Source organism: Xiphophorus hellerii, chromosome 12 (genome assembly GCF_003331165.1).
Source record: "Xiphophorus hellerii strain 12219 chromosome 12, Xiphophorus_hellerii-4.1, whole genome shotgun sequence".
Classification (NCBI taxonomy): domain Eukaryota; kingdom Metazoa; phylum Chordata; class Actinopteri; order Cyprinodontiformes; family Poeciliidae; genus Xiphophorus; species Xiphophorus hellerii.
The window spans coordinates 15,096,289-15,120,775 of NC_045683.1; the positions used below are offsets into that span (position 1 = coordinate 15,096,289).

The 24,487-nt window shown below is 37.2% G+C and overlaps 1 protein-coding gene across 4 annotated transcripts in view; it reads left to right on the forward strand.

The window, feature by feature from the left end:
• The window catches only part of bmpr1ba (bone morphogenetic protein receptor, type IBa), a 67,188-nt gene that overhangs the window by 4,880 nt on the left and 37,821 nt on the right, over positions 1-24,487 (forward strand). For 2 of the 4 annotated variants that reach the window (XM_032579135.1, XM_032579139.1), the window contains exon 2: positions 15,420-15,491. The exons of 1 other annotated variant lie outside the window; for it this stretch is intronic. The gene's annotated coding sequence lies outside the window, so the exon portion shown is untranslated. Of the gene's footprint in view, positions 1-15,419; positions 15,492-17,665; positions 17,681-24,487 lie in introns of those variants that run through there. One more of the 4 variants, XM_032579136.1, reaches the window with a different exon arrangement.

Consider the following 24,487-nt stretch of genomic DNA (forward strand, 5'->3'; position numbering starts at 1 on the left):
GACCAGTGTTCGCCAGGATGATTCATGCCAACCATTAGTCAGTTCATATCTGCCAGTGTGACGCTGTTGACGCATTGACTTTTCAAAACACGACCACCTGGGTTCAGCCTAAAAAAGATCGAGAAAGACACAATCAGTTGTTAAACATAAAAACATTTCAAACAGTCTTGGAAAACAGAATGTAGAAGTAGTAGTTACACAATTGCTTTATAAAATATAATTTCAATTGTTCTTCGTAGACTATGTTGAAATTTAACAATTATTTCAATTAATTTTAGACTGTTCATGTAATTCTTGTTGGTGGGAATGAAATTTCAATGTTTGGGTACGAAAAAAAGGTGTACAAAATGGCAAAGGGTGTATTGACCCAGAGACTCTCTGGTCTTGTATGGCAAATGCCTTTCTGCTTTTTGCTATATTCTGTGACCTGCAAAATAATACTGAAGGGAACTCTCTTAAAAAAAGGCTTCTCTTTGCCTTTTTTTTTCTCTCTCCTTATTCACCTTCCCTCTCTGGATCTGACTTCTGCACAGATAAGCAGCAAATGTGCTGCTGCAGATGTACTGTTTTGTATCGCGTCATCAATACCCTTCTGGGTGAAATTGCATCCACGTTGCTCATGCACACACCACCTTCCCATGAGACGTAAATTCATGATGGGCTCATCAATATGTTTTCTGAAGACGTAATTCCATATAAATTAAACTTGATTGGTACCAAATTGAATTTACCCTCTAAGATATTGAATCTGATGCAGATGAAATCCAATCTCGAGTGGGCCTGTTTCTTCACTTATGTGTCCTGTGGATTTCTACATATCCATCTAAAAAGGCAATTAGAATGTGAAGCAGGCCTCTGGGAGTCTTTAAACTGTGTCCCATGTCACAGTGTACATTATGGTATTACTTTATTGATACTGCCAGCCAGCAGAGAATGTGTTGTTGAAGAACATCTGTTGGTAAGATGACGCTTAAGTATTTATGATTTGTTTTTATTGCATTCTTTCCGTTAAATTCAAAAATCTGCAACTTCAGATAGATTAAGGTAAATGTAAGGAATAAGTCCAAGGAATGGTCTTTGATACTCCACATACTGTAGATATAGGGCGGCGGTTTTATAGATTCAATTGGGTGATCTATAAAAGCAGAGCTGAACAGATGGCCAGCACCTAATCAGCTCCATCAGATCGGGGGAAAAGCAACTGCAAAATATAGAGGTGGAGAGTCCAAGAGAGCCCAGATGTCCCTAACAGACCCCTATAGGTTTGAGGCCAAAAAGCCGTCAAGCAGATGACTATGCATTAAGTCACACAGACAACAATTATCACAAAAACACATGAACCTCTAAATTTCAACTGGCTTGGGAATTTCTTTGCCTAAGCAGTTCATATTTTTATTCATGGAAACTGATTATTTCTCTTTGGTTTTCAGTGATTTTTAAAACTATTTTTTATTTACGCTCTTCATTTAAAAAAAATGTGTTGCCTATACATAAGTATCACCTGTTTCCATTTTAAAAGTGATACAGGAGGAGCAGTGTTTTTACAAGCGGAGCCCCCATGAACCATGTCAGCTCAGCTACCTGAGGGGAAAAATCAGAGATCCCATCTTGATTAAATTTGTCTTTTGGGTAGAGATGCACGTTCACAAGCTTTGTGGGTGCGTCTATTTTTTTTCTATTTTTATTAAAGCTCTCTCTATCCAATACTAATTTAATGCTTAACAGTATTCAGGATATGTTTAGTGAATAGTCAATAGCTACACAAACAGCACCAGTATCACACTGCATCTATGGGAGAGCAACGTCTGTAAAAGAGGATTTTACTTCTTTAAAACAAAGAAAATAATTTTTGAGTTGACTGATTTATCTGTCCTTAGCATTTTATTGCTGAGTAACACAATTAGAAACAATAATCATTGCTAGCTGTACACCACATTTTTCTGGGAACAATGTTCCCTGAAAAATGTAGACTCTCTAAGATTTTCAAAAAGCCACTAATATTTCACATTTAGCAGATCAGAAGAATAGATCTGAAAAATGCTTCATTGTCTTTCAAAGGGGACATTCCTGTGCAAAAGCAGCAATGTGACAAGCAATCAAAGGAAGTAGATTCACACCACTTTCTTTCTGCAGAGGTTTGTTCCATCCCTAAACATATAAAAATGTTTTTATATTTTATATATGCAAAATATAAAAACATTATAAAGAACAACATACAGTAGTATAAGGGCCAAAATTCAACACAAATATGAAAAACAGTGTACCCCAGTCCAACGGAATGTGCAACTGAACAGGTTAAATAAAAATGTACAACATTTACATGTGTATTTGAGCATTAACAGATAGATGATTTTGTGACAGCAAAAACTATGCAACAGCAGAGACGTGTAGATACCAGCAGAAATCTCATTCACAACAAGTAAAACTGCAAGTACCAGCCTGTGTGTAAATACATTTTGAGTTTGCTGGGAGCAGTGGTTGTAGTCTGACAGCTGCTGGGAGGAAGGATCTATGATAAAGCTCTTATGTGCACCAGGATGCAGCAGTCTGTTACTAAAGAAGCTCTCCATTTCAGCAATGGCTTCCTGGATGGAGTGGAAGACGTTGTCCAGCAGTGATAATGCTACAGTTGTTCTGCTGTCCTGTACCTGGAGCGAGAGGGAGCATCCTTCACAACGCTGGCTTTCCTGATGAGCTTGCCTTGCTCTGTCACTTGCTCTGTTATGAGTTGACAGCTTCAGCTCCAGCTTGTTTCTGGTTGAATGGTGTTAAATTACAGCCCATAATCTTCACATTGCTTACCTGTGCAGCACCTCAGGAGCCTGGAGCGAATGCTATCTGGACCTGTAGTCTTTCACACCATGATCTTTTGCTGGTGTCTCCTCACCTGAATTGTAGAAAGGGACAATATGGAGGTGGAAGAGAGAAGCTATGGGATGGAGTCTTTCAAAATTAGATGTTTTTGCTGAGAGGTGTGAAGTCGTGAAAAGAGAAGCAGTCACAGAGGTAACAGCAGGGAAGACTGAGTTGAAGCAGGGGTTGGTGACTTCTCCAACCTACTAAAGAACTGATTGAAGTCATTAAGTCTCCTAGGGCGTGGGGGCTTGGTTTGTGGTCAGAGATGGTTTCCAGGCTCTTCCCAATCCCACAGATGTTACTCTGCTGCAGCTAGCCCATCTTTTTTCCATCCACTTTCTTTCTGCAGATGTTTTTTCCATCCCTAATTTTCTTTCTCAGTTCCTTCTGTACAACTTTGAATTCCTCCTTGTTTCCTGATCAAAAGGCTCTCTTCTTTTCCTTAAGGGGATCCTTTATGTCAGGGTTTATCCAGGGCTTATTATTGGAGAAACACCATACCTTCCTGATGGGCATGGTGTTGTCCACACGGAAGTTAATTTAGTCTGTGATGCAGTTAGTGGTGCTGTCGATGTCCTTCCTATGGGGAACACGGCCCTTCCCACATATAGGAGCTGAAAGAGCCTGTCTCCACTGACCATCTCTTCACTGTTCATGTCACAGCTGGTTCTCTGTGCACAAAAGGTTTACAAACAGTCTGGGATTGAACAAAGTTGTGATCTGAGGACCTCAGAGAAAGGATAGGTGATGATCTATATGCCTCCTTGTTGTTAATACAATAAATTCAGCGCTTCATTATCTCTGGTGTGACAGCTGACATCCTGTGTGAAGATGAGGAGATTAGAGGACATAGAGACTAAAGTCCCTGAAATAAAGTCCCCAGAAAATTCTCTGAAAACAACTAAAAACTGAAAGCATGTAAAATGGTGGACCTTCAGCTGTTGTCAAGCCCACTGTCGTAACAGCTTAATTAACAGACAACATGCCTATATTGAAAATACACTGTGTTTTAAGGTACCAGATTTACTTGGTGGGCTTCAAATTGACAAGAGGTGGTTTCCTGTAGGTATGAAAGCTCAGTCCTTAAACTTTAAAAGCTGCATGTTGACTTTTATGTCTACACATTTGGTTAAAAATTATTTGGATTGGCTTATATTAAAATATTTTATCACATTGGATTAAGGACTTGGGTACAGCAAATAAGTTACATACACCTTTGATTGCATTCCCTCCCATTACCACATTACACTTCCCAAATTGCAATTCTAGAGAGTACACAAACTCACATGTTCCTCTAATTCTTTCAAACTTCATTTAAATTCTTGTCCTTTCTATAATTGTGTTCAAATCTACTTTTCTCTATTTTATTTTGGTCGGTTTCAGGAAAGAGGTATCTTTGTAGCAACAAAAGCTGCCCTAATGTTGGGGTTACATTAGTAAAAGATAAGGTAATAGTACGACAAAAGCCAAGTTGTCAGAGACTCCCTTTGTCCAAAGGGGAAACACAATAAAGAACACTGGGCTTTCTAGTGTTTCCCCTCGGTTCAGGTTCTAGCTAATCAGCAGTGCACACAGCCGTGACTGTTCTGTTCCAGGGGACTGGAGACGGAGTCAGGGAGGGGGTAGACAGGATGAGGGTCTGATTTGAAATGGCCACATAAGGGTGGAAGGAGGTAAAGAGTGCATGTGTCTCTGACATGTGCTTCTGTGTCTTTTTTTTGCCAGGAGATACCCTCCAGGGGTCAAAGAGTGTTTTATTTGATTCTACATGTACATGGACAAATTTTACCAGAAGTACCGAGTCAGTTAATAAAGCAGAGTTAAGTGAGTTGTGTTTTTTGAGGTTGCGTTATAATCACTATCAGATGTCAGAGCAGAGGAGAGAGAGCAGGGAGAGAAAGAGGTGGTGTGTGTGTGTCTGAATGACAAGACAAAGACAGAAGAAAGCACATGGACAATGAAAACTAATATGGCTTCCAAAGGATGTTAATATAGACTCTGCTAATAAATATATCACTTTGCTTATGTGACACTAGCGCATGGCTTTTATTTAGGATTTATGTCTGAATAAATATGTCTAATACATGTGCTTATGTTTCCTTCGCTAATTATATTTCATATTTCTTTTTTATCCTTATCTCCGTTTTTGTATATCACACGAATATATGGCAGAGCGTTCACTGTTCATTAGCAATTGTGACCTCAATATAGAAACTTGTGGGTGGTATGCTTAATTTTTGCTGCACATCAAGGTGTTTTGCAGCAATTGAGTGCTCAGGCTCTACCTCCATTAAGCAAGACTATGTTCTAATTACTGTCAGATGGTGGGCAGAGTCCTCGTGTCTGGAGCCATTTACGAGGCCTCCAGCCACCTGGAGGGGAAAAGGCAGGGAGGTGGGCAAAATCCACCCAAATAGGCTGTCCTTTGTTGTCTGAAAATGTGTAAGTTGGAAGTTACACAAGAGTTGTTCAACTCATAAATGTTTCTAAGACAACTTATACGTTTTTGTTGGTAGAGTGTGAGATGTCATCATAGTTATATCGAAAAGAATCTTGAAACATCTGATGTTGGCAAAAACAACACCATCGCATTAATGCAGTTATACAGAAAGGGCCAATGTGTTGGGCTTAACTGTCTGAGTACATAAAAGGCTGAGGTGCTTTCTGAAAGTATCAAGGTCAAACATATCTATTAATTTTAAATAAGTTTTATCTTAGAAATGTTTCTCGTTCACTTTCTGTTTTAGGATCATTTATGCTTGCCAAAAATAAAGATACATGTACACTCTTTACATTTTATTGTGAAATTTGTTGAGCTACAGTGGCAGAGAGGTGTAAACACACAGCAAACAACAAAATGAGCTGATGCACACATGAATGATGCTATCTCCAAAAACAGACAAATACTCCACAGAAGTGCTACAATCCACTGGAGGGAGTCAACCAAAAAGTTTTATGGAATTAGACTTTCAGTAAAAACCATAGATATCAATATCTTAGTGGTAAAGATGGGATGGCATAATTTAATGGGACGCCCTAAAGAAGCTGGAGGAAGATATGCTCGACTTTTTCAAACGCAGTCTTTTACGATATGTGGTAGTACCTGCACCAGACTCCCCCTAGTGGTCTGGACCAATCTTTTCATATTTGCAGTTTTTGCTATTTGAGGCTTTTCCACTTTTGCTTGTATTTTCTGTGATTGTAGTGTTTTTGATTGCATCTGTTTTGTTGAGTTTAGGTCTTGCTTCAATATTCTGTGATTGCAAAGGTTCTTGTTTGCAGTATTTTCTCTTACTTTTGTATTTTGGAAATTACATCATTCATGTGTTTGCAGCGCTTTTTGCCATTTGCTGAGTGTTTGCACCTGTCGGCCACTTTATAGAGCACATCAAAAACGACATGCTCTCTGTGAATTCTTAGGTCAAATCTTTTTTCTGACCCAGCGCTAGTACATGTAATTAAGCGACGAGAACTTGCTCTCAATATATAGCATGACTTGTACTGCAGGAAATTAAGGCTAATCTGGAGGACTGTGGACAGTCTGTGGCTAAAAGGCATTCTCAAGGTGAACTGACTCTGAATTTAATCTGAATAGGTTTGGCATGTGTGCAGGAATCTGCTGCTTCCCTTTTTAATGGTTTCTCTCCTCTGAAGTCTCTGCATTGTTTTTATATATGTTAGGCCATAGTTTTTTCTGGTTGCTGTGTGTTGTTACTGTTTTCTAAATGAGTTGGAAGCTAGTGAGGAGGAAGCTAAAGCACAGATGTGCATGCACTTTTAAATGTCATGCTAAAATCACAGGGCCATAAAGTGTCCCGGCCTGGTCATCTACACAGTCTAAAGATAAGATACCACATTGTTCTGTGGCAAAACACTAGCATTGGTTTTTAACCACTGGTTTAGATATTTACTAAATAGGCATTTTTCACAGAAATCAACCTTAAATTAGATGTTCTGTTTTAAAACTGTCAGTGCAAAAGTTTATTAATATAAAGTTGAGTTTATATTGTGTTAAAATGTTAATACAGACAGTTTCAAACAATAGACATAAATTTTACCTTGGAAAAAAAACGTCAGTGATTCCCTAAAAAGAAGCATGTGATGTCACACTTAGTATGCTTTGATGTGGTACTATGTATCAACGTGTTTGTTGTTTTTGAGCCATTACCAAAAAAAGAACAAAAGACAAAGAGAGAAAAGTATCTTCTAGCAAAGTGACTCAAGTTTCATGAGCAGATGATGTTTTGATCTTTGAGACATCCAACTCCATCAGTCAGCCTGCTCCTTTGCAAGTAGAAACACTCCCACATCACAGTTCATTGAGCAGAACACACTCATTTGGTTGAAGATGTCAAGAACTACACAATGAAACGCCCATAAAATCACAGTTTTTCTGAGGTACAAACACCTATTTTTCATTTTATAGTTCAAATAATTTTGGAATAATATTATCTGAGTGTCTATGTACTATTAAACACACTAAATAGCATCCTGTCAGTGAGGATAAAATGTCTAAAATGTCAACAATTTAACCTTTCAATACAAACCTTGAGATATTTATTTTAAATGGTTTTTTTTCCTACTATCATTAATTTAAATCTGTTTTATGATCCACTATTGTGGAATATTAAAATCTTTACAAAACACTTTTGAGACTTTTGAACAGTAAAACTGATATATGAATAAAATTAATAATTAAGATGGCAAAACGAATAGATTAAAAGCAAAATAATGGCTGTCCCATATGTATAGAAAAACTTACCACAAATGGACTGTGAAATCGTGTGTGTGCATGGTTGTGTGTCCTGTCTGTCTCTGTGTTGCCCTGCGACAGACTGGCGACCTGTCCAGGGTGATCCCGCCTCTCGTCCGGAACGTTAGCTGGAGATAGGCACCAGCACCTCCTGACCCCACTAGGGACAAGGGTGTGGACAGACGGACGGACTGTGAAGTCTCACGTTCTTAGTGAAGCTTAAACATTTTTGAGTCTTTTTTGATTCACTGAGTGATCAAGGTCTTTAAGGCACTGTGTGATAGTTAAAACTAAAATGTAAAAAATATGGCACTTTTACATACCACTGTTTGTTTGTTTTTAATATTAATTCCAAAATGTTTTTAATTCTTTTAAAAAGTCCACTGAAAATTTTGAAAAACCCCCACACATTTTAAATAGGTAAATAAATGCTTATCTTAACTAATATAAAGGCAATTAGAGTAAGAAATACATTACTGTCCAAAACAAGATGAAAATGTATCTTGCTGGGAGTCCTACATAACATTAAGTAAAAAAAAAAAAAGTTGAAGTTTTGCACTTTACATCTTACAAGTTGGTCGCATTGAAATGCAAAAATGTTAAAGAGTAAACAAGTGGGTATGGTTTGTTAAACTAGTAGGTATAATAATTTGTTTCTTTGTTTTAAGTTTCAAAGCATACATGCAATAGAGTCAAACACTTCATGACTCCATACTGTACTTTTTTTACACCTCAAGGCGTGTTGGGTGGTCAAACAAATCATAGCAGTCCCTGACAAGTGCATGTCAGACAAAATTAGTCTAAAACAGTCAACCTTATCTGGCCTTCAACGCCAGCAGGGGTGGTCTGCAGATGCTTTGACGCTGACTGACAGAGGCAAAGGGTTGAAAATAAATGGCAATATTAGGTTATGGCATATTGAGTTGCTTATTTATTAGATATGTGACAGGGACCAAACTTATAACCAAACATAACCCAGAGAGTAAATGATAGGCAAAGTTATTTATGTAGGCTTTGTGGTTTTATCATGGAATGTAAAGTTACTAAGGTGGGAGAAGCACTGCATAAGCATATAAAGCATATAAAAATTATTTAGGGGTGTATGTTTAAAGATTTTCTTTATATTGTCATTGATAAAAGTTGTTTTATAAATACTTTTCAGCAATGTAGAGACATATTACAGTTGTTGTTATAAAGTCAAGGCAAATGTTCTCAGTTTGAAATTACCCAGCATTGGTGTAGTATTTATTATTTATTATATTTTTAAACATAATTTTTCAACATTAGAGGCTTTTGTTGACAGTCACCAGACAGAAAATAGTCAAGTAGAGAAGTAGGGGTCAGACATGCAGGAAAGGTTTCAGGGTCAGGAATCAAGCCCTGGACAGATGCAATGAGGACTAGCCTCTGTTATTGGGCACTCGCTCTGTCTCTACGCCACAGAATCCTCTAATGTTTTAGTTTTATGGGTGAATTTTAATGAGCAGGTCCATTTTTATGTGAAAACAACTTAAGCTTAGAAACCTAAATGGTGTCTTCTCTTGCTTTATAAATGTTAACATTTTGACTTTTCAGGATCTTTTAGTACATGTTAAAAGATCCAAGGGCAGTATTTACTCTCACAGAGTCTTGTCTGGTTTAAATACAAAACTTGTATGTTTACATTGACATTGTCTGTCAGAACTAGACACAATATAGATTCAAAGAGAACAGACCCAGTTTAATGTCTGTACTTAGATACAAATAAGCCACTCATCCTGCAATGATTGAACTTCAGTTCATAAAATTGAAATAATCTATACGCTATTCCCCCATCTCACTCTAAATTGGGCTTTCTTCAGTTTTGGTACAATGTTGATTTAGTATTTGTGAGAGCTGCAGCGTGTTGGGGTTCCACAGTCTGGACATTCTGCACTGGCTGCACTGCTAGGTGACATGCTATATAAATTCAACTTGTATGATTGCTTGTGTGTGTTTTTTACAATGTGGGTGGGGTCTATGTGTGTGTTCTAGTGAATGTGGGTGTGCGTGAGAGAGCGAGCAAGAGCAAGAAACCAGTTAACAGAAGTTCCTCAGTGATGTTATGTGTGAGTGCAGGGTAAAAGGCCAGGTATGCTGAGTGACTGCCACATTACCCATAAGCATGAATCAATCTTCTGTTCAGACATTTAGTTATTTACAGGCTCACATGAATTTGATCATGTGTTTTCTTGTAATGGTTTTCTAGAATTTCCTAAAGCTTCTGAGGCAGCACTGTTTCACTGGACAGGACTGGTTAGTGTCTGCAGCTGAGAATGAGGAAAAAAAATACAAAAATTAAGAATGGAGGACCAATAATCATTCTGAATTTTACAATATTATAAATGCAGTAATTTTGCTTTTGTAATCCATGTTATGTGTTTTTCCCTTTACATTGACTTATAATAATTATAGCCTCAATAAATTAGACTGAATTAGGCATATATGTTTTGCCACAAAAGGCTTGAGGATGTTCCTAGTGACCTAGTAATCGACAGAACCACAAAAACTCTAACATTTGCGGCATGGACAACAATTGCAACTGAATCTAATGTCATATTTCCTACTGCATTGTGGCTAATGTGTTGTGTGTGTCAAACAAGATCTGTGAATGAGAGTCACACGGTGTGTGAATAAAGATGAGCTGCATGAGACTTTTTACAGGAATGACAGATTGTATGACTGTGCTTTGGTGTTTTTACTAAAGGCTTCATTAAAGCTACAGTAAGGTAGTCATTATTGACATCGAAATAAGGTCAACTCTGTCATAGCATGGAAAGGCCAAAACATATATTTGCACTAAGATGATGGATTGCTTCACACATTTTTGAATGTCTTAAATTGCACATAATCTCTTCTGCATTACTTATTACTTTATATTTGTTTGTCTGAAATGGGTCAGTTTGGAAATTGAGACCTCATATCTCAATGAGATTTCTTGTGTCCAAAGCTCAAATAGTTAAAACAAGTAATGAATTAGAAAACTGTATTACTAAAAGGATATCCCTAAGACTGTGGCAGGAATCTTACAGGAGAAAATTGGTCAAGTTGTATCTTAGTTGTATCTACATTCATTATATATCCTGGGTAAAGGTAGGTCTTAAAAGACAGAAGTAAAAATGTTGCTTAAAAAAGCAAAATCATGTTTATGCTTATTTCTTACATTCACTGTAACTTTATCAGAAAATTGTCCGCTTATCACTTGTACTGCTCTCTCCATCCTTCTAATTGTTTGACAACAGCATCTAAGTGGTATCAAAAAGCAACACATCACCATTCATTAGAAACATTCTCATAAACCTTCAGTGAGACTTATAAGCAAATCTAGACCTTAATGCATTGCTCACAAACCAAACATGAATTTAGGAGCTGCCCATCCTGCAAGAGAGGAAAAATACACACACTGGCAAAGGTTTATGGGAAATCATAATGTGTAATTGTATCTAGCTGAGAACATTTTGGTAATTTACGGCCAAATCTCAAAGTACTATTGCTGCATAGTGAAAAAGTTTACTACCATATTGATTTATAGGGTTGCAGGAGGGAGGTAAATTTGACTTTGAAACATAGCTGTATCTGACGCCTTGAAACTAGCCTCTGTCTATTTAAAAACCCCTACTCTTTCCAACACTCTCCCTTCAGCACGTCATCACAACCATGCTTCTACATGCTTTCCAATTATGTAGTTTACAGCCTTTGTTTGGAGTGTTGTAGTTTATCTGATGAACTCAACAGACACACAAATTCAAAAGGTGTTTGGGAATTGCTGCTGCCACTAGTCTGGAGGAGTTGTGTGGGAGAGATGTGGGGGAGAGGTGCTCTGTGTGGCTGGAGCTTGGCTGACGACTGCAGCTCCAAGGAGGAGCTTTGGTTAAATAGGTGGCGCATTTTATTAGCAGGCATTAAGGCATTGCTGCCATGGGAGATTCAAAGATTCCTCAGACATGTGTCTGGGTATGGGTATGTGTTTGATGAGGGAATGACATTCTAACATGATTTAAAGCTCAACAAAGTTAACTTTGCATAATAATGTACCTGCTGCAGAAGTTATTTTGTACCAGAAGTACAAAGTAACTGTCAATTTGGTTTGATCAGGGGTAATAATTTTGCATTTATTACCAGGCTGAAATGGGGATTTAAACATGATGTGTCCACCATAAGCATAACTGGGTTTAGTGTTTATCCTAATCATTAGCTCCATGTGTTGACAATTAACATACACCTTGCGATTGTTTTTTTTTTTTTTTTTTGTCTGTATCCACAAGCTTCAGTCTGCATCTAACGTGAGTGTATCTAATATACTCTTATATTACCCAAATTACATTACTGATGCATCATCTTGTATCACAATAGATCATGAAACACTTTGAAGGACATATGTGGCTTTAGAATATCTGCACAAGACTTTTCATTGCAAGCTGTTGGATTTCTCCAGTCACCCGATCCGTCCATGTTTTTGTTGCCTATTGTAAAGCTGAAAGCGAGTTGACAGATTGTAGTAACTAAGTGAAAGAAAGGATTGGGGTAGTAATCTGTCTCACTGATCCTTTTTGAAAGAACCAACTGTTTGGGATACAGGCATGACATGTCTGCTCCTGAAGGCTGACCTGTAAGCTGATACCTCTAGTGGCATTTTCTGCCATCGCCGCAACTCGGATCAGACAAAGCTATCCAACACATTTGGTACCATAGCTGGTGCTAAAGGTTGTTTATATCAGCTGTTTAAAAAAAATCTATTCATTATCTTACTTGTATTTCTATTACTTTTCAGTGTCTTTTGGCAAGACATTTTCTGTCTATGTGTTACTTTTCTCTGCTGGTCAGGTCAGGTTAAGCCAGTGGTCAGCAACCCGCGGCTCCAGAGCCGCTTGCGGCTTTTTAGAGCTGCCCTAGTGGCTCTCTTTTTAAAAAATGTTTGAAAATGGAAAAAGATTTTGAAATTATTTTTTTTGATTTAATATGGTTTCTGTAGGAGGACAAACATGACACAATCATTCTTAACGTTTTCTAGTGCTATAAAAAGGTGTAGAATAAATATAAAATTTCAACATTTCTGTCAACTTTTCTGTCAAGATTTGCGTCATAGCCTGTGATGCGTTTCTTTCAGATGGGCGGGGTGCGAGGCAGGTGGCTGTTGTAAACAAACCGACGGGTGTGTGGTGGGCCATGGATAGCAAAGGGGAAAAGAGAAAAATAGAGAAGAGATTCTACAATTCTTGGACCGAATCATTTGCATTCATTGCCAATGCGGGAAGGATTACATGAATGTTTGCTCTGTAGCGAGAAGTTGTCAAATAACAAAAAGAGTACCGTACTTTCCGGACTATAGAGCGTACTTTACTAAAAGCCGCACGTACAAATTGTTTTGAAAATAACTCATAAGTCGCACCGGGCTATAAGCCGCATGGCTCAAAGCGTGGGGACAAAGTAGCGACTTATAGTCTGAAAAATACGGTAATGTGCAAAGAAATTTTCAGGGAAGGCGCTACTTTAGCTGCCGCGTCAAGATACACTTAGTGATATTATTGTGTTTTGTTGCACAAGTCCGAGGATGGCTGCGTGTCAAAAGAGAAGAAGATGCTGCTATGTCTTACCATTGCACTGACTTGCTTGGCATTTGCACAGACATCAAACTTAAACTGTATTAATTTAATTTTATATACTTTACATTTTCAAAAGGCTGCTGTTTTATTTTATAACTATAGGTTGCATTTTATTGCACTCCGTTTGCCCAGATGAGGGGCACGTTATGCACGTTCCGTTTTGTTGTTTTTTCGGTCACACACTTTACGGTGATTATTTACAAAGAGTGATTGTCGTTATGCAAACTGCATTTTGGAGCAGATTTTTCGAGTTCCAAAAAGAAAAAAAATTACCCTTTCCCTGTCGATCTTCATAATAAAAATGACATCAAAAGTCAGATTTCTTTATTGCATTTCTTTAATTTTATCAATGCAACGAAACACAATACATTGATATTGTAACAGAAGGTAAACTTAAAGCACCATTGTACAACAGAGTCACGTGGTGCATCATTTCCCTGGCTTAACTTGACCTGACCTGCAGAGAAAAGTAACATACACAGAAAAATGTCTTGCCAAAAGGCTACACTGAAAAGTAATAGAAATACAAGTAAGATAATGAATAGACGCACAGCAGGGAAAATAAACATTTAATCATGAATGCTAATTATCTATACACTTAGTCATTTTGATAATAGGCTAATATAGATAATATAAACATTTAAAGCTTATTTTGCCTTCATTATAAATCTTATATAAGGCTTTTAAGTTTTTGCAGCTCCAGACAGATTTGATTTTTGTTCTTTTGATCCAAAATGGCTCGTTCAACATGTTGGGTTGCCGACCCCTGGGTTAAGCAGTAAACAGATAGAATTACTTTGTTTAAGATCTTCTAGTATAAACAAAGATTGACTTGTTCATTTCTGTGTCACACAGGACCTGGTAGATACCGTCAGTCTAAGCTATGCAACAATTTTCCTTGATACTGATATCTTCAAGTTTTAGATTAATCTAAGTTGATATACAGTCTGAGTTCACCCTCTTTTAAACAAATGTTCTCTGTCCTTGGAGCAGAACTGCTGCCAAGATTAATCTGTGTATTTAATTTTATCCAGTAAATCTCCCTTTCTTCTTGTAGTCAGGTTTGATGTGTCAGTTGTTATCTTTTCTAAGTTTGCCATCAAACTTATGTTTTTTTTTTTTTTAAATAAGTGTAACAGTTTTAAAATTAATCAGTATTTCGTCTTAATTTACTCAAGGTTCGTGTTCTGTGTGGTGATTATTAAAGCATGGCAGGTTTTACGACTCCCAGGATTAGATTTCATTGCAACTATGTGAGCTAAAAGAATCATTATCCTGGACGTTTTTGACCCACAGCAATTACTAGTGTCATTTTCTTCATCGTTAACTGGATGACACTTTTACAAGGGTAAATGTATGGCTTTTCTTTTTTCCCCCTTAACTAGTTGTGGTTTCAACGATGTATTAAAATCTGTAGAGGCTTTGATTTATGTAAGATCTGCTTATTTTAACACCTAGCGTGAATTAACCCCTTTGTCAAATTGTGGTTCTGACTACAGGCTATTACATTAGCAACATACCACAGACAGGGACACAACTCACACACGCACACGCACACAGTGGACTGGTTTATAGGGTACCAATAAAAAGCAACGCTGCGCGAAATGAATCCAATGTGAATTACAGTTTTTCTAAAGCTGTGTTTTCTTAGAGATGAAGAAATGGACCCGCCCAGAGAGTTATGGTTATTGAAGGAATTTAGAGTTGAGCTTATTTTTCCAATTCCACAGGTGGGAATCTGTTAGGCTTGACCCTTCACTCACTTTATCCTTTCTAATGAATTTGGAGTCCAAAAACTGCAATCATTTTTTCTTTGGATATTATGATTTACACCAAAAGCACGCAAAATATACCCGTTAGGTTAATTGTTGATTCTACATTGCACTTGGTGTTAGCATGGATGGTTGTTGGCCTTGAGATGTTCCGGGTGTGCACTGCGTCATCTGTTGAATGCCAGTATAGACTACAGCTCCTCTGTGACCTTGAACAGGATTACGTGGCTACAGTAAATGAGTGAGGGAGTTTAGACTGATTTGAAAGAGACCAGCTGTGTTACTTGTTACAGTAGGAATCATGCTTATGTTCTTTTCAGTTTCTTTTTTTTTCAGAAGTAATGGCTGCATGAAAGCTACAGTTTGTTCACAAAAGCCTTGTGTAATTTCTCCCAATTGTTGTCACATTGTGTGCAGGTATTGTTCAGCTGTGTGACTAAACTCTTCTGTGTAAGTTGAACCTAGCCAACGTCAACCCATCACTTCCAGGTAAGAAGAAAATGTATTGTATGCAAGGAAATTTTATTTGATCAGCACATTTAAGTAGAATTCATAATACCAAGAATGCCGAACATAATTTATAAAAACTTTAAAAAATAAATAGGAAAATTAAACTAAAGCGAATATCACACACCAAGAAACAGTTGTACAACAAATAAACAATTTGGGAGAATAAGAGTCCCAGTACCAAGGCATCACTTTTACTAGCACTCTGAACAGAAAAGACAATTCAGGAAAGGAACAAGACAACATCGAAAGCTCTGCTTTCTCTGCACATTTTTACTTTCAGAAGGCAGAGGATAAATTGTATTGGTCAGTAAAACAGAAAATATTGACCAAAGTTACATATTTTTTGGAATGGAGGTGAATAGAAAAAAATCTTTCAAGTTCTTTGAAATGAAAACGCAATTAATGAACATAATCCTTTTTCACTGCTTATTTGATAATGTCTTAAAATGTGCATGTAACATCTTTCCAATATAAAATCAATGTAGCATGAAAAACAAAATCTCTCTGAAAGCGGAAGAATAAATAGATTTTACAGATTTATTGACTGCTGTACTTTTCTATTAAATTGTTGCTCTGTGTAAATGCTCTTTGCACGTTCCATTTTGTAATGCATTACTATCATGGAAGATTTTGGGCTTTAGTCACACTTCATTACTGAGGTAACTGGAGAAGTTTATTTCCATGATGTAAAATACCACCTGACGCATTCACAAACACACATGTGGTGAAAGAAATGTACATGTGAACTTGCATGTGTAGTCTCAGGTGTGCTGAGAACAGCATCTTTCAGCATGACGAGGCTCTAACCTGAAAACAACTGGAGGGTGAGGGCAGGGCCAGTGTAATGATGTGTAAATGTAAATAAGAGAGATGAGGGAAGGTGCTGCTAGTGAGCTCATGAAAAGACTTGAAAAAAACCTTTCCAGTTGTTTCCATTGCATCTGACTCCAAGGACTCCTGCTGTGTAGATGTTGCTATGAGCCAATCTGGACACAAACCTTCTGTTTAACTGATATGTATGTTTCTACTGTTTATTGCTCCAGCAGCTATAAACTATTATTTTTCTAGTTAAACAAGCACAAAATTTTGTAGCCTGAAGTTAATTAGAACAATTATATGATTAAAAAAATATTATAGTTTTTGTCAGTTCTGTCTCAAAAGATGAAAAAGACAACTGGTCAAAACAGGAATCACAACCATAATCAGTGGATAAAGGATATAATAAAATAATATTCTGAAACTTAAAGTTTGGCTGTTTATGATTGTACTCATCAAAGACATTGAACTGGTTGAGATGATAAAATTATATGCAGTAGATAAGTGCTTGAAGCTTTTTTTTCTTTTTTTTTTTTTTTTTTTTTTTTTTACAAAAAATACAGTTTTTTTAACTAAATGAAAATAAAAGGATGATTTGGGAAGATATTTTTCTCTTAGGGCCACATAATCCACTGTTATTGTTGTCCAGGGCTGGACCATTGAGCTAACACAACTTTTCCAAGTATTTACAACTTTACATTTGTTATTTGTAAAATGAGATGGAATTTCTTAATTTCATTCATTGCTACAAAGATCCTCATAGAATGGCAAGCTATTGAAAATAAAAGCCTGCTTGCCAAAATGAAAGGAGCCTATTCAGACAGGTCAACAGAATTAACACTTTATGGATGTGTCATTTCAATTTTTAAGAAAGCAGCCATTAAATGCTTTTTTTTTTTTTTGTTTCTTTGACAGTCATTGATGGACTTCAGACTCCTACATTGAGAAATGAAAGGCAAATTTTTGATTACACAGAGTTCTTATCAATTTGAACTAACTTTATTTTATTTTAAGGTTGACCCCAAAATTGACAAAATTATCCAAATTGTGTTTGTATGTTAGTTGAAGTACATTTGTTCATACTGCTGCTTCAGCAAACCTTTGCCCTTCAGCAGCAGTGCAAAGTAGTTTGTGTCCCAACACTCTAAGCAGAAGTCTTTGTGATTATCCCTGTTTGGGATTGAGCAGACGTCTAAATAAATTGCTGCAGCTCCCAAGTTTTACCAGAAAGGAACTGTATTCACAGCTGTACAGTCAGGAGTCGAGTGAAAGCAGAATGCACGATTGGTTGGAAGTGTTGTGTTCACTTCTGAAACTGCAGTAATGTGGTTAAAGGCGAAGCTTAGCTGCAGGTAATGGCTTTTATAAATGGTATTTTGTCTCATTTACATTTGCACATTACTGATCCTCCCTCTGAGTCTTCTCACTCTTCATATGTGCACACTAAAATGTTTGACTAAAACATGTCTGCTCTGACCTTGAGAGTGTTAGCAGTGTTGACGTTTGTTTGGAAGGCGATTCAGTTCTTCAGACTGCTGCCAGGTCGCATGGGTTGAGATCAAAGGAAATCATTTCTTCCTGGGTGACGCTGAGAGAGCTTTGTGTTTATTCTAAAACTGACTGTCTCAATGTTAGTGTTTCTGTCTATCTTTGGTTTTGACTCCCTTCGTTGCTGTGTTGCCTACCTATGTGCGCTGTTGTCTGCGCAGCTGTCTTTTTGTGACTCGTGCCTAACATTTGAATTCCAGTCAATGTTTTATTTTTTACCTCTCTGAGGTGTCCTAAAGTTGTGTAGCTTAGCTTTAGGAAGACAAAGAAAAAAAAATTGGAGGTTTTTATTTTAGAGGTAGACTGTGAACATTTATTTTTATATTACACTATCAGCCCTGTGTAGATTAATATGGACTGACAGCATCTGGAAAATCTTGTGTGATTTTCAATTGAAGGCAAGTTTGCAGGAACTGCTGATTGCTCAATTTCTCTCTATTTGTTTGGCTTAGGAACACCTCTTTAAACCACAGCCAGCTCAAAATCTTTGCAAAACATGCAAAGTTGGTCTTTGTGGTTTGGAGTGTTTTGCACCTGTCTCTCATAATTCATTGTGTTCATTTTAACACAACAAGTCTGGTCAGGATGAAGTGATTTGTGCTTTTCATTTCTGGCAGCAAAACAGGCTGTTTAACACCACACAGGTGGAGAGCAGAAACACAATATGAGGTCATGTGAACTAAGTTACAGTACTGAAAAAATCCTGTGCACACAATGTATAAAAATCACATTTCTTTAAACTTACAACATGATTAATCTAGTAATAGTTTGACTGCCCTGTCATTAGGTAGGATGATCCAATCTGTGCCTGTAGAACTGAGGAATTCATGTACTTGGATAGTTGCGAGGTCCCTCCACTCCCCCAGGGATGTGTTTTGTTTTGCTGTTCTCCACTGCAGCTAGATGAATGGACACATGGAGAGCTGGGGGAGGAGGAGACCATCGGACATGTTAAAGGACACCTGTGGGGCTTTGTGGGGCCTCCTCATGATGGACGTGGTTCCGCTTCAGGTGGCAGTAATTTCTCTAAGCCGTTGGGGAGGAGCAGTGCAGTGGCATTTTGTGCCTGTGTGTGCATGCACTTACCATTTGTTGGTCAGTCAGAAAGACAGACACCCAGATAAATGGATTATTGTTTCTCTTATTGGTGAATTTTGCAGGGTCTGCATAGCATTCACTGTGTGTTAGCCGTGGACTTCCACATATTCACAGATGAGGAAGCCGTGAGAACTTTATTGGTTATTCTAGAAGATCGGCCTATGACATTTAATAACAAGCTCGTCTGAAGCAACATGTGATCCTCCGCAGTATCAGGGAAACAGATGAGGCCCTGAACCAGTAAAGCACAACTTCACTTACACAGACACACAAGCCGGCGCACATTTGCCTCTAACTCAGCCTTCAACAATAGCACATTTGTCCAACAGCTGATCTCCATATGATAAGGGATAAAAGAATATTAGGCAGAACACCCACACACACGCACGATTATGTCCACAGATGGTTATCGTATTTACATAATCATTAGTTGTGGGTGAAACTTTGTCACGATCTGTGTGGTGTTCCCTGTGGTATTAAAAGCAATTACTGTTTCAAAGATAGAATTGTTCACACATATATAGTGCACATATGCGAATGTATGCATGTGAATAGAGGAATTCAGCCAAGTACTGGGGAGCAATAAAGTTGCCATTACTAAGAGGCCATTCTGTTTTTTAGAATACACTAAATGAAAATTGTGCAGCTTTCTTTCATCCCTACTTTTATAGAAAATAATTCAGGACCCTGAGTAGTTTTCTGCTATTAGTACTGGCAAAGTTCTGCTTATTTGCCGATCCAGGTGTTTTATTTGGTTTGTTTGACCTTCTTTTAACTTTTGTACCACAATAACTAGAACATAGCAAAATTTTAAAGCATCAAATAACTTGCTGTCTTCATTATGCTGATGGATTTCTCTTTGTCAGAGCAGAGCGAGAATGACTCATGGCTAAAACTCCTGCTGTTAGATGGCTTTGTAACAATCAAATTGAAACTATTTGACTTTAGGAGAATGGGAGTTTCTCTGCTCTATAATGACCTGCAGGAACTTGTATTCACTAACATAAATTTATGCCTGGAACAATTAGGTTTTTCTTTTTGATGGATTCTTGCATTCTGAGTAGTATGCAGGTAGGTTTTTGAAATCAATATACTCTATAATACATATTCTACTACTTAAGAAAGCAAAACAAAATGTCTTGTGCATTATTATAATGTATTTTATTTTTAAGTTAAAAGAGAGCCTGATGAAGTTGTACAAAATATTATTTTGCGCTAAAAAGATCTAAAATCTTTTTGGATTGGTAGACACATCAAACTGTTTTTCAGATCTGATGCTCATTTGTTTCTTTTTAGGGTTCCTTGCTACAACTTCATCTTTTATATTTATTCCCACTTAGTTTCCTTATGCCAAGTGTGCGCTAATACCATATTATCAACATAAAGTTATCAAGATACATTTTTGTATTGCAATCTGATCTTTGGTTGCCTTTTTGTCACAAAGAAGTACAATTCTTAATGATTGGCAGCACCAGTGAAAATGTACAAAAAAATAGATGAAAATGAATTAAATTTTTAATTGCAGGAGCATACTCCCTTACTTGAACCTTATGAGAGGAGCCATGTACTTTAAATGAACTTTTTTTTTTTACTGATCTAAGTCAATATTTTAAACATATGTGTCAATTTAGTTTGTTTATATTAAATATTATGGTATTTCAAATACTTCATGATACCATATACTCTAAAAAAGATTGATGTCTTCTGTCCATGCACTTATTAAAGTCCCCTAAACTTCAGCAAATCCTTTATATTTATGTTTGTGGTGGTAAGACTTAAGTTTTTTGAAGAATGGTTGAAAAGTACAATTTTCTGTCATGTTGTATTTATAGTCGATAGAAGCAGAAGTCTTAAATTACTTAAATAAAAGTTCTTATATTCTCAGATTAAGTCTAAGTGGGATTTTTCCCCCCTACTTAAGCAACACAAATGTCCTGACATTCAAGGTTGTGTATCAAGAGTTTTACACATATTTCTCAGGCATATCAATAATTCTGCATATCAACTGATCTGCATGGATCAGTCTGCATCTTCCTCATGCACACAATCCTCTGACAAATGCATGTAAATACATGTTTTTATGTGTCACAACTTATTTTGGAGTTCAGAGTTCGTCTTCGGAGGTCAAAGTGTGAGTGCAGTGTTTCACTGTTTAGAACAAATCCTCTGTTATTCGCTGAATGGACACTGTGCATAGTGTTTTCTCTGAGACCCAGAGATAGAGAGAGATTTTGTAAAGAAGCAAAGAAGTTGATGTGGGTGACTAGTTAGATTGTGAGGTAAGAGAGGAATAGGCATTCATGTTTTCTGGTAACAAGGTCATGGATATCTTAGTGATCTCATTGTACTGAGTGTGTGAACTGAGTGTGTTCCATATTATTTGTCTTACTAAATTTGTGTGAATATGTTGTGGAATTTAAACATAAATCTCCACGGATTTATTCAACACTTCTGATAAAAGAAAAAGAATGTATGGAGGACTGAATGCATGTTTTGTGTGTTCGGCATTCATGCTTTTCTCCAGACACAAAAGGTCTGTGGTGGTTATCCGAGAACCTGCAGTGAACCTAAGGATCCCTGAATAGTGGATTCTCTATATTTGGGAGTTGGACCAAGGCCGCTGACCGAAACTCTGACCCCACACCTGCCTTCTGTGTGTGGCAAGCCAAACTACTTTGGCTTGTATATGTTTTACAGTCATATTTAATCTTTAAGTAAATACACTCTGGGATACAATGGTAGCACATAGCTAATGTTACTTTTTCACGTGTTCTGTGCAATATTATTTGTTTACTTTTTTGTGTAGGTCACACAGACAGTTGTAGAGCAACACTAAAAGCCCATTCTTTTGGACTGACAATAAAATTGTTTACTTATCAAGAATGGAAAAAGGCATGAAAAGGCATATAAAATGTGTGGAATATTAGTTCTCGAGGACTTTGGCTTTATTTACTTAGTAATTTTGAAGAGTTTAAAGCATAGGCTATTAAAATCTGAATTTACACTTAACATAAAATCAAATTGTGTCCTATAAACTTTTATTGTTGTGAAGCTAAAAGTGGAGTTGACCTAAACTTCCAATAAGGACACAATAGTGTTGTTATAAATATGTGGATCTATAGGGTAAATGGTAGTTCTGTACATTTGCAGACATTCTTTAGTTTATTTAAGTTTATTCTAAGCTTCTTTAGATATTGGAAGAACACATTAGACTTGAAGTGATTCTTCAGTATAGTTTTTTATTTAGCTATGTTCAAAAGTATAGTTTAATTGCAATCCAAACTTAGACATCTCTGGCTTTTCAGTGTGTGTGTTTGTCTGTATGCAATGACTGCCAGCAAATGCGTGACCAGTCTCTCAGTTCTTGTTCCGCATTTAGGTCTCAAAGTTCAAGGGTCAGAGGGGGTCGGGAGACAGTATGAATAACTGTCTGTTATCAGGTGGCAAACAAAAGAATGTGTGTGTGCATGTATTTAAGTGAAAAACAGGAAGCAAAGATTTACTGGATGGCAGAAGGAAGGAGACAGAATTAGAGAAATTATGATGGATGGAAATACAAACGGAACTAACAGGCAGGCTCAGCTACAAATCCAGGTTTTCTTCAGTTGTTGTAAGGTCATACTTTGTTCTTTTTCATCCTTTATCCCTTAATGTTTACCAATAAAATATTAAAAATACACAGTTGGGTGCTTTTGTACTTTAAGATATCTTAACAGTGTCCAATTTCTTTCAGTTTACTAATCTGCCATATGATTTATTTTTTTATTTATCTATTAAATTTTTTTGCATACGTTAAACGAACATTAACGTGTGATTAAGACGGGCATATCCCATCTGTTTGATTGATCTCACAATGAAATAGATTGAAACATTAGCTTACAATTTTACACATATTTCTGCTTTCTTTGTCTGGCTCCTCTAGCTACACCAATGTGTTAAACTTACTGTTTCCCTGCTCAGATTTATTTTTAAAAATGTGTATGTCTCTCCCTTCTCTGTGCCTCCTACTCACCCCCTTCCCCCACTGTCTGTTTTTCTCCCTCATTTCATAACCCCCTCTTCTTTTCCCCCTGCTAATTGCCACCCTGTTGTAGCATCCCGGGAGCCGGGGGCTCATTAATTGGTGAAGAGGAGACAGGTGGCGCCACTGTGTTGTGATGTTTCTTGTTAGTTGTATGGGTGTTTTCATTATGTTGACCTTGTGTTTTGGGGAGCATCTTTGTATGCATGAATTTGCCCTTCTAATTTTATGTTCCAATATATTAACATAGATTTGAGTGTACATACATGTGTGCATGTGAAAGTATGAGTTCTGTATGTGGGGGTGTGCCTGTGTTGAAATGGGTGTGTGTGGGTACCCTTGCTTGTTAGCTGCACAGAGCCCCTTCTCACTGTAATCTCTTTGTTTATGCAGTGTGAAAAGGGCCTGACGGGGGCATGAACTCCCCACGCTCTTATCCCACTGCGCCACTCACCCCAAGTGGACCATCATGCTTCACCACCACTAGCCTGACATTGGCATTGCTCCCATCACTTCCCCCACCTCATTTTAACAATGCAGTGCTTCTTTTGTCTGACCCTCTTCTTTTCAATAACAATCCAATCTTAAAATAATACATATTGTCAGTGATTTGCAACAATAATGATTCAGATGGATGTAATGGTTGGAAAAGCTCAGGAAGTAGAGAGCTGCAAACCATCTTGGTTTTTAGGTAACAGTTATCAGATAAAATGATGATGGTTTTTGTGCGTGCCATCCGATAACATCCTGCAGGTATCCCTGGACTTCCTCAATCACTCATTCATTGCTACTCTTTCGACTTGATCTTGTGTTGTTCTCTTCACTGTACATCTTGCAAGCTTTGCAAGACCAGTTGGGAAAAAGTTCCATATTAGTTGCATTGCATTGTTTATAGCAGTGTCTATAGTATGGAGATTAAGGTATATTTTTCTTTAAGAAAGGTTTGCCTGTCATTGTGTCTAATCTGATTCAATTTCTAAATGTATCCCTCTTATCAGGTGTTTCCCCCCAGGCTTAAAAACAGCAGTTATCAAACCACCACTGAAAAAGAACAATGTGGACAAGTCGCTATGGGGAAATTACAGGCCAGTTTGCAATCTTCCATTAATCTGCAAAGTTATTGGAAAAGCTGTTTTTCAACAGCTAAACAGCTTTGATGTTAGTTTCAGTGGAGAAGCAGCATTCAGTTTTTATGCTCCACTTATCTGGAACAAACTTACAGAAAACAACAAAACTGCTGAAACACTAAGTTTCTTAAATCAAGGCTAAACCCCTAACTGTTTAGAGTTTGGAGAAAATCTAATGTTTGCTGATTTGTGTTTTCATTGTGTAAAGTACTTTGAGTTCCCTTGATGTTGAAATGTACTATAAAAATAATCATGCCTTGCTTTATCATAACCTCTTTTTGTTATTCTGATTTGCCTATTTTAATCCAACTACCTGACTCTAGTTTTCCTGTCATCTTTACCCTCCCCTCGAACCTCTCTCCTTA